Source organism: Henckelia pumila, chromosome 3, assembly GCF_033568475.1.
Source record: "Henckelia pumila isolate YLH828 chromosome 3, ASM3356847v2, whole genome shotgun sequence".
In the NCBI taxonomy this organism is placed as follows: Eukaryota; Viridiplantae; Streptophyta; class Magnoliopsida; order Lamiales; family Gesneriaceae; genus Henckelia; species Henckelia pumila.
In genome coordinates, this window is record NC_133122.1 from 754,909 (window position 1) to 764,517 (window position 9,609).

Sequence of the window (9,609 nt, forward strand, 5' to 3'; positions counted from 1 at the left end):
AGTGCACAGCATTTATTCTTTGACTGTACAGTTGCTAGACAGTTATGGAGCAGATTTTGTTTATGGCTGGGGGTGCAAGGCTCAGTGGGATCATCTTCAAGACTTTTGAGACTGCTCCGCAGGAGGTTCAGAGGGACGAATTTGAGATCGAGGAGATGCCAGACAGGGATAGCTGCACTGATTTATCATATTTGGAGTGCCCGGAATAGGGCTGTCTTTGAGGATGAGAGGCCGGATGCTGATGCTATCTTCAGGAAGATGCTGATTCACATTCATCGCTCGCTCTATGATGGTTGACTTTTGACGATTAGCAGTTAGTTCCATTATCTGCTTTGTTTTTCTATTTGAGATGTATTTTTTGGTTGATTATTGTTGATTTTCAGCTAAACACTGATTTTGCGATCCCTGGGTATGCCCAGCGTATTTGTTCTCCTTTTATTTACCATCGATGATATGTGTTCATAGCGAAAAAAAAAGAAAGAGCTCTCAGTCTGTCAATCCTTACTATGTCTGGACCTGGTAAGTTTCCCCGTGTTGAGTCAAATTAAGCCGCAGGCTCCACTCCTGGTGGTGCCCTTCCATCAATTCCTTTAAGTTTCAGCCTTGCGACCATACTCCCCCCGGAACCCAAAGACTTTGATTTCTCATAAGGTGCCGGCGGAGTCCATAAAGTAACATCCGCCGATCCCTGGTCGGCATCGTTTATGGTTGAGACTAGGACGGTATCTGATCGTCTTCGAGCCCCCAACTTTCGTTCTTGATTAATGAAAACATCCTTGGCAAATGCTTTTGCAGTTGTTCGTCTTTCATAAATCCAAGAATTTCACCTCTGACTATGAAATACGATTGCCCCCGACTGTCCCTGTTAATCATTACTCCGATCCCGAAGGCCAACGTAATAGGACCGAAATCCTATAATGTTATCCCATGCTAATGTATTCAGAGCGTAGGCTTGCTTTGAGCACTCTAATTTCTTCAAAGTAACAGCGCCGGAGGCAAGACCCGGTCAGCTAAGTGAACGAGTGGGTGCCCGGTGAGCCAACTTGTGGCTAAGGGCTTTTATGACTCTATGTATAAACAATCTTTTGTTTAATATAATTTACACTTTTATAATGGCATTTACTTTATCTTTTATCATATTATTATGTTGTGACATACTATAAGATGTTTAGATGAAGACCTTGAATATACTATAGTGTATGTAAGATGTGGTGGCACATGGGGATGACTATCATGAAACACATCTTATAGTCACTGTATATTCTAAACAGTTCCTAGTTGATTGAGCCGTCCGTTAATAAGGATAAGGATCGCTCGAGATTGAGACTAGCATTTGCGATGCCGAGTACCACGTTTCATTGGTATGGAACATAGAGATGTTCAAAGCAAGCTTCGAGAGTTCGTTCATACTATTCTGTAACAACAGTCATTCAACAGAATAAATCAAGAATTCTTAGAATCGAGAATTCTTATCGGAGGATTCCATCACTCGTTCAACGATACTTCGATGACATCTCATCTCGGACTCACAAAGTAGCCTTGCTACAAAATCATCGAATTGTGATCCCAATTCCATTCTGAATCAGAATAGACTGTACAACAGAAATTTGGATTGTTCTCTCTCTGACTGCTGACAGTTCAAAACATCAGAATCCAAACTTCGAACTTCATATTTCATCATCCTCTATTCGATCTGATTCCTCAATTCATCAAACATCTTCCGATCATCTGGAAGAACCCTGAATAAACTTTAAAGTGCCAATCTCCTGATACTCTGTCTCAAACCGAAACATCTGGCACCACAAAAGTTATTCGCAAAAAAAAAAACATCAATATAAACTTGAAACTCAGATTATACTCAAATCAGATCTATCTTCATCGGATTCTGAAAAGTCGAATCAGATCCCAAATCGTTCTCAATCAACTCTGGTTCGAAGTCGAATGAAGGAGTCAAGATAAACGTTCCATCTGTTCCAGACTCTAACATAAGTGCAGCAATCATCTGTCAAAGAAGACAACTGAAGTAGATAAAATAAGATCAGATCATTCAGCTTAAGATCTTAGCTGTTACCATCAGTTCTCCGGATGACAATAAAACTTGCCTTCAGATAAATCATCCTCTATAACTCTCTCTCCCAATACAAAATCAGTTCGGCTGCGACAATTAAAACTTCTATCTTCCTAGATCAGAACAGATTACTGAAATCTTCCAAGCAAATAAAATGATGCTAAATCTTTAGAGCAATAAGATCTCTGAGAGGCTCAAATCGGAAACTAACATTGCATCTCGAGCGTCTTCAACTTCTTCGATGCTCAATAAAACAAGGAGTTCTTCTAAACAGAAAAAGTATCAATTCTCAATAAGAAGGAGTGCAAAGCACCGAAAGGTCATCAATACCGAAGAAGTCAATAATACTAAGGTGCTGTTCAATCTCTCCTTGAACTCAATAAGAACTGGTCTCAAAGATACAAACTAAATAGAAGAACATAATCTGCTGAGTAATCGTCTTCTCAACAATAATAATTCTTCAAAGGATTCGCGATAGAATTCGCTAAATCCAAAAATCTTCAAATTCATATAAGGACGTCGATCCAGATCAATTCACAACAGTTCCAATCTTGAGGTGTTAAATAAAATTTCATCTTCTTAGAGAAACGATCGAGGAAAATACCACTCGGTCTCACGAGATTCAGACGTCAAAAGATTAGCATAATTGATCGACATGCAAATCTGCGAACAATTCTTAAAGAATCTGAAAGATCAATACAGATCTTCGAAGGATAAAATATTCATCAATACAACCTCTGGAAGATTCGGTTCAAAGGACTCATAAACATTGCAGATGCAATTCCAATTCAATCTGTACGATAAAATTCAAACCGGTCGTACCTCATTCCGAACTCAATCTCTGAAACTTCTTCCCTTCAGATTATAAGTCGATGATGTCTGATCTAAAATAAATGCTGAACACATCCTCTCGACTCGGAGGCAAATCTGGAATCTCAACCAGAACAACATCAGCAAACTCAACAACTCTGTTAAATCAACCGACATGGCTGATTGAAGACATCATCTGCATACCTCAAACATTCCTCCGCACCTTTCTGTAACAAACGGTAATCGACAATTAATAAGAAAGGAATTCTTAACTCAGGCATTCTTACCGGAGGAAAAATCCACTCGTCTATCATCTCGGATCCGAATCTGGAAACAATCTGACATCAACTTTGGTTGCCCTGTACTCGGTTAATACACTACATCGATAATATAATCAAAATCTGATAACCGAAGTATATTACTGTTCAGTACAATCAACTCCCATCGAATCAAAGTTCACAAATTCGAACTAAACTCACCGCAACTAATTCAGATACTCAAAAGTAGAGGAAGTATTAATCTAACTTCTCAATAAGAAGAAAAAAATTGCACCAATATCTAACAGCAAAAGAGTCGAAAGACTAGAATCGAACAGTTACCTGCTTCATCATCGTCAAGAGCAGTTAGAGTCTGTGAATCCTCGAGCAAGTACTAAAGCCTTGCAGTTGGTAACCAACTAACTGAATCCGTCGTTCATCGCTGTAGTTTAAAAGAATCAAACAACTGATCGATCTCTTCTAATCAGCTTTCACACCCAAACTGATTCTCAGAACTCCTCAGAGTTGAAGGGTTAATAGACTGAAATCTCATCAGTAATGCTTCCATCAGTTCAGTCACAAAACAAATCTGTACAATCGGGTTCGCTACTAGTTGCATCCTGTTCAAACTTGCCAAGTAGAAAATCTTATTCAAGAGGATTAGGACACAACATCTCAATCACATCTATCTGGTGTCCAACAACCTCAACTCGATATACTCAATCGATCTCAAGAGTATTAAAATGTAACCAGTAACCCGAAACAGTTCATATCTCAATTAATTCATGCTTTAAAATTTAAATCACATATCCAAGTAATTTAAATAATTCTCAATCATAAAGCATGCTCGCATATTCTTCAATAATAGAATTAATCTATCACATGCGAAAAATTAAATTCAAGCGGACTCAATCTACCCCGCTCTCTTCTAAATTCAGTCCAAGAATCTTATCGCTCTGATACCACTTAATGTGAGACCTCGGTTCTAATCATCTAATCTCGGGATAAACAATAATTAAACGTCAATAATCAAAAGCCAAAGGAAAAGGAATAAATTTTTTTTTTTAAGGTGAACAGTGCTGCGCTCGATCCGGCAAAAAGCCAAGATCGAGCGCACCATATTCCAGAATTCTCTGCCGAGAAAAATTCAAGTGTTGCGCTCGATCTGGCAAAAAGCCAGGATCGAGCGCACCACTCTATGCAACTCTCTGCCTCGGACAAAACAGGGGCCGCGCTCGATCTTGAAAAAACTTAGGATCTAGCGCACCCCCCTGCCCAGAAAAATTTACAAAACAGGGTGTGCCTTTCTTACCAAATCAATCCAATATCAATCTAACATGCTCAATTCTGAATTCAACACCATGCTATAAACATACTAACTTCAATATTCATCATTCATAATCGGTTCTAATATTCAATCCTTCAAAAACAATTACAACTCATTCGAATTCTAACATGATTTCAAAGCATAAACTAGATTGGCATGCATTTCCAATTTTATTTCGAAGTCTCACTTCTAATCTTCATTCTCGTTCTATCCCTGTCGTCTCTGACTCGATCCTGCCCCACCTATTGCCATGCACACATATAAAAATAAGACATCAGCCGGATAATCCGGTGAGAATTGATATTCACAGTAAAAGAGATAATCATGCATATCAAATAAATATATAAATCAAGACATGCATCAATCCAAGTCATTGATAAGTGCATTTTGTGCACTTAATTTGTATATGATTTTACTTGACTTTTGGAATTTATTGGTAGATATTGCGTGAAATTGTTGTTGTTTTTGTGTTTGTAGGAAGTTATGGATTTTGATGTGTGCAAGTGGAAATAAGCTTACAAGATGGGAGTTTACAAGGAAATTCAAGAGTTGGAAAAGTGAAAAAAAAAAAAAAGGCTGAGTTCGAGTTAGAGGCGCGCCCGCCCTATCCTTAGGCGCGCCCGCGCTGTTAATGAAGAGTTCGAGATAAAGAGTCGAGCTGGGAGCGCGCCCGCGCTGACACTAGGCGCGCCCACGCCGTTGAGGAATTTTTAAAAGTATGTTTTGCGAGTTGAGAGGGCGCCCGCCCTGTTTTCGGCGCGCCCGCGCCGTCGTCTGTTTGGAATTTTAGAGTCCGATTGTTTATGGAAACTTGGGGGATATCTTTGGTATTTTTTTGGACGATTGTTAGGTCATATTTAAGGGATTTTTCGGAGTCATAGTAGGTATCTATCAGCCACCAATACACACAATATTCGAGAGAGCACTTCTGTGAGTTTTTGTAGTTGAAGAACTGAAGATTGCTTGGAACGAAGACGAAGACTTTTCGACCGGACACGGAAGAAAGACTACGGCTTTGTTTCTTTTTTTTATTTTTTTTTATTGTTGAATTATGTTTGAGATATTAAAAATTATTTGGTTTTTATTGAATTCAAGCATGAACTAAACTTTTCTAGTCTAGAGGTTGACGTAGCTTGGTTGAGACATATTCATGAATCTTTGATTTTAATAAATTGAATTTCTATAGATTAATTGTGTTTCTAGAATTGAATGTCTTCTTAATTTATTGGCCATAAATTGAGTTGTTATATTTACTTAGAATCATTGCTCGGGAGAGGGGATTTTGAGTAGGATCAATAGGAACTACACTGTTAATTGTTTATATAGCTCGGGAGAGTATATAGCTTTAATAGTGTAAGAGTGGGTGCCCAGTGAGCCAACTGTGTGGCTATGGGCTTTGTTGACTCTTTGTATAAACAATCTTTTGTTTAATATTATTTACACTTTTATGGCAATGACTTTATATTACTTCATATTGTTATATTGTGATATACTATTGTTGTTTTGATAAAGACCTTGAATATACTATAGTGTATGTAAGATGTGGTAGAACATGGAGATGTCTATCATGAAATACATCTTATAGTCACTGTATATTCTAAAACCGTTCCTAGTCGATTGAGCCGTCCGATAATAAGGATAAGGATCGCTCGAGTTTGAGACTAGCATTTGCGATGCGGAGTACCACGTTTCATTGGTAGGGAACATGGAGATGTTCGAAGCATGCAAATGGATATTCATAGGATGAATAGTCGAACTACCCTATCCGGACTTTCCAAGTGGTTATCACTTATCGAGTGGATAAAGTCCGCGGTTTTGGTTGTACACCATTAGTCCTTACGACTTGAAACATCATGGAGACTCTATATGCTAGTACTGTGCTTTGACTCGTTTACCGACTCTGAGGGGGTCATCAGGTGTCGAGATTGGGTACAGTTACGACACATATAGGAGTCAATGCATTGTTGTCAAGGATTCACCACATACTTGCGAGTGTGGATATCCTATGCGATCTGAGGAGATATTAGTGTGACAAATCTCTGGCCAGAGTACTTGATGTGATTTAAGAAATGGTTTCTTAGTAGCACATGCGATGTCACTAATTTGATCTTCAAGATGTATTGCATAGTTATCGAATCTTGAGCGACTCTCGATATACCAATGGTTGTTGATTCGATCGGGATATATGGATGAAGGGACCGTACTGTACGCTAACCAAAATCTACTGGTTCTTGTAGGCACTATCAGTGATACCTAGGGAATCATGGGGCGATGTTGCTAGGCGCTTTACCATGATTCGTTGGGCAAGTCGGAAAGTGTTGTTCCGAGTCACAAGGAGTTGTGAGCCCACGGCTAGCTGTATCCCTGAACCATTGAGGGTCACACAGTGTAATGGAGTTTTAATCCCCGTTGAGATAGTTAAATTTAAAGAGTTAAATTTAATGAACTAAGGAGTTGGACTTCTTAAATAAGAGTAAGGGAGTAGGATTTCCTAAAATGACATAGGGATGGACATTTTTGGAAACCACTGAATTCGGATTCAGGAAAATTTATTTTGACTTTAAAACGTGCAGAAATGGTTTCTGTGCACATTGGTGAAATCGTTTCATCAATCGGAGTCACGATGAATTTTATATTAATTTCTGAACAAGTGGGCTTTGCTTGTCGGGCCCCAGCTTATGACTAATGGGCCCTAAGGTGTTAGTGGCCTGCATTATAAATAAGTTATTTCAGTACAGAAATTACACACAATAGGTCATAATTTTTGAGACAGGATTTTCGAAACCCTACCCCTCTCAAAAACGTTTTCGGCCGACCCCTCCCCTCTGCCCGAGAAAATTCCGGTCTGTGATTTTGAATTGCAGTAAGGAATAACGAATCAAATTCGTGTATTCTCTTCGCAGAAAACTTCTGATAGATTTTCTAGTGCAATCTATCAGAGGGATTAAACCTCTGTTCGTGGACCTGATTGAAGGAGTTCATCGGTTCCAGGGAGAGACAACAAGAGCAGAATTGTTCTGTTGGTGTCCATTAATCTCGTTGCGAGATTTGAGGTAAAATTTATTTAATTGTTATTTAAATTTTACACACACATAATTCAATCGATGAACGGTTGATACCCATACCATGGAAACGTTCCATGAAAAAAAAAATTTTAAACTTCCGCTGCACCGGGTATCAATCGTATTTGGTCTGGGAACTCGCCAGTTTTCCAACAGTGGTATCAGAGCCAGGTTGCTCAGATCAATCGATTGAATTAATCAATTGTACAAAATTTTTGAGTCTCGGTTTTTGAAACAAAATAAATATTTTTAATAAAAAAAAAAATTTTTTTTTCCGGGGGCGAAACCCGGGCAGCGATTGGATCGCTGCCCGGAGGGGGCAGCGATGGTCGCTGCCCCCAGGGGCGGCGCACGGCGCCGCCCAGGGCGGCGACCGTCGCCGCCCAGGGCGGCGCACGGCGCTGCCCAGGGCAGCGCTGTGCGCTGCCCAGCGCAGCGCTGGGCGCTGCCCAGGGCAGCGCTCGGCGCCACCCGGGGCGGCGCACAGCGCCGCCCAGGGGCGGCGCTCGGCGCCGCCCAGCGGCGGCGCCAGGCGCCGCCAGGGCAGCAAGCGTTGCTGCCCTAAGGGGGCAGCCGGGCTGCCCCGGCCCGCGCCCCGGGTGCGGGCCAACCCGGGAGTGTCCCGGGTGGCCCGCGGGAAAAATTAATATTTTATTAAAAATTAATTTTAATATGTTAAAATTTTATTTTTGGTCCGGTCAAAAATTGTTTTTGATTGGTTCACGAGATTTCGGATCGAATTGTTCGAGTCCGTAAATTTTAAAATTGATTTTGGATAAATTTGAATTTTTGGAAAATTTTAATATTTTATCCGTAAATTGAATTTTGAAATCAATTATTTTGGTACAATTGATGATAAGATATGATCTTATGATATATTAAGTAAAATATGATTTTATTTGTAAAATTGGATTTTATAGATAAAATATGATTTTATTTGATATGGAGATAATATATGATTTTATATGTGAAATGTGATTTTATATATAAAATATGATTTTATCTTGTTTAAATTTGAATTGCCACAGCATGTTATCCAATAAATTAATTTTGAATTAAATGTTATTGGATAAGGATGATCGATTGCCATGACCAATTTTGTAGGTGTATGTTAGGAATTTACATTTTGTCTTTATTGTTGTTGGTTTTATTAATGGGCCTGGTTTATGGCCCGATATGAATGTCATATGTAATAAAAGTGGGCTTGGTTTATAGCCCGTTCCCACCCCCTAAAAATGTATCCCCTACTTGTCATTGTTATTTATTGTAAATACATTAGATTTAGTGGGAGATCAAGATTTGAAGATGGTGGGCCCAGCAGACAATGAAGACTGAAGAAATGTAAATTGGAAGCATATGTAATAGGATTGCATTTGCATACTGCATATTACCTAGGATTGGACTAAGACCCGTGATTGGCAACCACGGGTCAATTAGAAATGGAATCGATCATCCTATATAATATGTGATATTATGATTGTATGCATGTTTAGACATAAATTGCGTGAATCCGGCAATGCATGCAATAAATTAAATATGATGAGACAAATATTTTTATAAATAAAATCCCTCATTTTAAATATGATTTAAAATTTATATCAAGATAAATAAAGGAAATTTAAATATTGTTTAAATGTTCCTACCTTCCATCAACGGTCAATGTATGTGATGCTACCCGCGGATACGGTCCGGCTCATATTATTGGGGGGGCCCGTCCGTCGGAAAGCTGTACATTGGATCGACAAATGTTGTAAGTTGGGTGGAACTCCCATGGGATCGGCTCATATTATTGGGGGATCCACATGGCGACCGTCCATCACAACTTAATATTGATGGGTCATCTTGACATGTCACTTTAAACGGCGTCATATTATTGGGCCCTTATTGGACATGAGGTAAACACATGGGGGTTGCTTTGGAAGCAATTGGGCTCTACCTTTTGAGAATTATGGTTGGCTGATATTATTCGGGACCATAAGTTTGTCAATTGGACTCCATGTTCTCACTAAGGAAAAAGTTTCCCGTTTTCACTAGAGGGTGGTGAAATCGTTAAAATAGTGGGAGTGAGATTCATAAAATTAAATT